General features: G+C 43.0%; 1 long non-coding RNA gene across 1 annotated transcript; it reads left to right on the forward strand.

The window, feature by feature from the left end:
- Nucleotides 1–332: 332 nt before the first annotated feature.
- On the forward strand, nt 333–4,800 carry LOC143413926 (uncharacterized). The gene is made up of 3 exons (XR_013094488.1): nt 333–608; nt 2,359–2,436; nt 3,072–4,800. It is a non-coding gene; the product is annotated as an uncharacterized LOC143413926 (long non-coding RNA).
- Nucleotides 4,801–5,249: the final 449 nt, after the last annotated feature.

Consider the following 5,249-nt stretch of genomic DNA (forward strand, 5'->3'; position numbering starts at 1 on the left):
TGCATGTGTGGGTGGTTGTGGTGGAGCGGGAAGAGGGAGGCAGCTGGAGATGGGGAGGGAAGGAAGGGAGGGGCAAGTGACCCCTCCCTGGGGCCAGCTCCCCCGCTGACCCCAGTAGGCACCCCCATACTCCGCGACCCGCCAGGGAAAGGGGGCCCAGGCCCATCCAGACCGGGCCCAGTGCAGCAGCGCCGCCCGGCCCCACAGAGCCCGGGACAGTCCACCCAACCCCACCACAGAGAAAACTGCACCCACCCCACCATCCACTCATCTTCCAGACTACATAAGACAATAAACACCCAGGCTGAGATCTTCCTCCACCTCTCCTGTATCTCCCCCTCCTGCAGAGGGAGCTCCTGAGGAGAGGAAAGCTCCTGCAAGATGTGACAATCTCCCCCACCAGTTGAAGAGCCCCCCAGGTGGCTCGACGCACCGGCGGCACCCTGCTCCAGGGCTGGGCCCCCATGCACCCACCCGCCCACAACCCCGGCAACACACCAACCAGGACCCAAGCCCCCGAGGCCCGGTCCGGGTCCCAGCCCAGAGACGGAGTGCCCCCAGAACCTCACGCCCATCCCGGACCCACCCAGGGGCAGCCAGGCTACCAGGTCAGTAACCCACGTCTGTCAGCACAGACCCTCCCCTAGCCCCGCTGCACAAGTAGTTGGATGTGTAACGTGAGATATTTCCAACTGTACTTTTATTCTTTACCATTGATTGTCTGCTGATAAAATAATTACTGTAGTGCAACAATGATCTATTGATAGAAAGAACGCCAATTAGTATTTCACACCTCATGAGACCTGAAACCATCTGATAATTTTATTGTTTTGTTAACAAATAGCATATCCATCAGAAACATCTTTTTGTAGATTCATTAAGTATGTTGAGTCTTTGTGTTAGAATATACACTCGGCTGAGCTGGGTTAGACCCCCTTTTGCCTTCAGAGCTGCCTTAATTCTTGATGGCACGGACAGCACAGAATTCTGACCCTACCATCCAAATACTGCCACAGAAATTTTTACTTTCTTCAATTGTCCAATTTTGGTGACTTTGTGTGAATTGTAGTCTCGTTTTCCTGTTCATAGCTGAGTGGAGGGGCACCCATTGTGGTCTTCTGCTTTTGTTGCCCATCTGCTTCAAGGTTCGATGTGTTGTATTTTCAGAGATGCTCCTCTATATAGCTTGGTTATAGCGAGTGAAATAAGTTATTGAGTTACTGTTGCCATCTTATCAGCTCAGTTTCACCCAAAGAACTGTCGCTCACTGGATATTTTCTTATTTTCAGACCATTCCCTGGAAACCCTAGAGATGTCTTTGTTGGAAAATCTCAGTAGATCTGCAGTTCTTGAAATAATCACACCAGCACCCACACCACATTCAAAGTCACTTAAATCCCCTTTCGTTTCTATTCTGATGCTCAGTTTGAATTTCTGCAGATCATCTTGATCATATCTGCATGCTTAAATTCATCTAATTAGCCATGTGATTGACTGATTAGCAATTTGCTTTCATGTTGAACAGTTGAAGAGGTGAAGCCACCAAAGTGGTCGGTGAACATGTGTCATCAATGGTACAGTATTGTTGTTGGAGGAAATATTCAACAAAACCTTAAAAGTTTTGGGAGTTTTATTTTATTTTGTTGCCCTCTGTAGCCTAAAACTTCTCTGACTCATTGCTTTCTCTGTGTTTCTTTTTCTCAGCTGTTGTGCGATGGTGCTGTGCTCTAGACTCTGAATATTAAATGTAAATCCAAGACATAACCATGAAAAGAAAGGAAGATTGGAGTAAATGAGCTTCTCTTAATTGTATATATGTGCACAGTATATAAAACCTAAAACTGGTAGTGTGCCCAGCGCTAATATCAATTAGCATGCAATATCAATTAGCTACCAATCTCACGGCACATTAGTAGGGATAATGGGTTGACCCCTAATACGACCCCGTCCACGTCACTTCAGTGGATCCTTCCAAAGTACTTTAGCTTTCCACGCTTGAAAAGCTAAGACTGTTTGCAAACACAATGAAGTAAAGGACATCAATTATTTAAATCATCTTCTCCTGAGGTGAGAATGTTCAAATTCAGGTATCAGAGAGCAGCACCACAATGAGGCATATTGCTCTTCTTTTATCCTGCGTTCACTGCAGAAGAAGGCCTCAGCTTGTATAGTGGCTGAAGGGTCTATAAATGTTCTATGCTCTGCGTCCCGTGAGTTACAATGCTCAGGGCAGGCAATAACTCACACCATTAAACATAACGAGGGCTTAGACGGGGCTAAGGCATTGGCAACAACGAAAAATAATGTCTGATCCTGCGATGATGGCGTAATATTCCTTTCCTCTGATTTGTCAACCAGCGACAGAACCAGACAAACCCAGAAGATGCTTGTGTCATGGACTGACAGACAAGTAGCAAGGAAGATCCATCATTCAAGGTCAGTTAATCTGACTGATTCTGAATCTGGTTCTTTTCTTTAGGGAAATTTTAGAAAGGGGGGAAAAATCTGAACTGCAGAAGAAACAGTTTTAAAAAAAAGTGTTTGTTGGCCTATCGGATGTACCAGTCCTTGGAAAAGAGCAAGTCTAGAAGTACAAAAAGAGATGAAGGATCAGGTTGAAAATACCAGGAGATATTCTCTAAGCTCTTTTATGAGTAAAAACATGAGGCTCAGTCTTAGATATTTGTTGAGCCTCAAAGGTTGTAAAGGTCAGTCTTTGATGTATTGCAACATAGAGTATGAGCGTGTTATTTAAATCCTTGAGTCATATTTTAGAGTGGGTGCTCTAATCCCAGTAGCTCCAGGATACGGGAACTGGTTTAAAGTTGATCATGAGATAAGAATCGTGCGGTTCGTTGACATATACAGTACATGCAGAGAGTGTGTTCAGCTGGAAGGAGTTCATCTATTATTTTTACTCATCCATGATATGTAGATTTATGTCATTACATAGCTCTGTGATTAAAATTTCTGACACTGCTATGCCACACCAGAGTGCTGCGAGCATGAGATAGCAATCTGTTATCTCTGTTTTAACGCCATACTTTCTCCTCCATATTCATGTGTTACAGCATGGCAATCAAAAACCCAGCGGTTAACCTGTTCTGCCACCTCACAGTGAGAAGGGCTGCTGGACTGAAGCTGAACTTAAGATGAGGCAAATGAATGAATTTAAAAGGGACCACGGGTGGCAGTGAGCTTGAAAATCAAAGCTGACATCCGGCGCTCAGCAGAGGAGGAAAAGACATGTTCAAAGTTGCTTTTAGATCACAAACTCATGCAAACATTCACTGCATGCATCAGGTTTTAACATAATAATTACAGTGCCTTCTACACGATTTCTTACACTTGCACATTTCAGATCACCAAACACATTTTACTTCTAGACAAAGATGACCTGAGTAAATACAAAATACAGTTTTTCAAAATGGTGATTTCCTTTATTAAGCGATCAGAGTTATCCAAACCTACCTGGCCCTCTGTGCAGATAAATTCACAAAGCTGAGAGAGTGAAGCAAGCTAAAAGATCTCAAAAAGCAACACATCATGTCATGATCTAAAGTAACATAAGATCGCCTGAGAAACAAAGTCATGTTGGAAGGGGTTACAAAGCCATTTCTAAGGCACCAGCAAACCACAGTCAGAGCCATTATTAACAAATAAAGAAAACTTGGAACAGTGGTGAACCTTCCCAGGAGTGGCCGGCCTAGCAAAATTACTCCAAGAGCGCATCGATGACTCACCCGCCATCACAAAAGAACCCAGAACAGCATGTAAAGAACTGCAGGCCTCACTTGCCTCGGTTTAATGTCAGAGTTCATGATTCAACAGTAAGAAACAGAGTGGGCAAGAACGGCATCCATGGGAGAGAAGATTTCCAAGACTTCTGGGAAAACTACCTGTGGACTGACGAGACAAAAGCTGAACTTTTTGGATGTTTGAGTCATAAAACTAAGGCAGCATTTCATAAAAAGAGCAGTCAAACATGGTGGTGGTATTGTGGTCTGGGGGTGTTTTGCTGCTTGAGGACGCCTTACTGCTGTAATTGATGGAGCCATGAATTGTGCTCCTGAAGGAGAATGTCCGACCATCAGTTTGTGTCATCGTGAACTTGGGTTATGCAGAGGGACAGTGATCCAAAACAAGTCCAACTAAAAAGAGGCAAAAATGAAGGTTTTGAAGAGTCTTGGTCAAATTTCAGCCTAAAATCAGATTGAGATACTTTGGCTTAAATGATCTTAAGTAGATCATTGGTGATCAGAAATCTTCCATTGTGGCTGAATTAAAACAATTTTGCAAAAAAGAGTGGACCAAAATTTCTCCACAGCAATCTGGAGGACTCGTTACACTTGATTGCAGTTCTCGTTGCCAAGGGTGACACAACCAGTTATTAGGTTTAGGGCCAGATAGGTTTGTAGAGTTTTTCCTCCTTGAATAAATGAAATCATCCTTTCCTTTAAAAAATGAATTTTGTATTTACCCAGGTTATCTTTGTCAAATATTAAAATTTTCTTGATGATCTGAAACATGTAAGAATGACAAATATGCAAAAAAACTGAAAAATCAGGAAGGGGGCAATTTAATAAGAAAGCAAGATTTTTCTTTTTTTCTAATATTTAACTTAATGTGACACAGCATTTTATTAACAAGGCAAAGTTAGTGTTCTTAATCCTAACTATAAAGCAGCAGTAGTTGGTCTTTGGAATTCAAGTTGGAGTGAAACAATATGGTTGTTAGATCTATTGAAGTGAGTTCAAAGAGCCAAAATTCTGTTTGTTGTTAATAAAAAACACTTTTTGTACACCACAATTCTCCCTTAATAGCAATGTTGTTAATGCCAGTCCTTTTATCTCATATCTGCCTACAAATACAACAGGTTAACCCCTGACTTGATCCAGCTGCTGCATCTCTGCTGAATGTTACAAGCAGCTAAACTAATACAGCACAGCTCTGGTGCAGAAGCAGCTCCTGCTCTGTCACAGCAGGGTTGGCTGTGGCCTCTTCATAACCCTGCCGGGTGCAGAGAAGTCAAAGAGGGACCAGAGACCACGGCTTGTTCTCCAAGCAGCGTTTGAATTACATAATGTGGACAAAATCCAATTGTTTCCAATCATCTCAGGCTCCCATGTTATCCATCATTTTTATTAGTGCGGCAGTGAGATAAGACTTTGGTATGTTTCTCAGGGAATCCATCTTCACGTGATAGAGAATGCCGATTAACTATGTTTTACAGGGAGGCTGGCCAAATT

Source organism: Maylandia zebra, linkage group LG2, assembly GCF_041146795.1.
Source record: "Maylandia zebra isolate NMK-2024a linkage group LG2, Mzebra_GT3a, whole genome shotgun sequence".
NCBI classification, from domain to species: domain Eukaryota; kingdom Metazoa; phylum Chordata; class Actinopteri; order Cichliformes; family Cichlidae; genus Maylandia; species Maylandia zebra.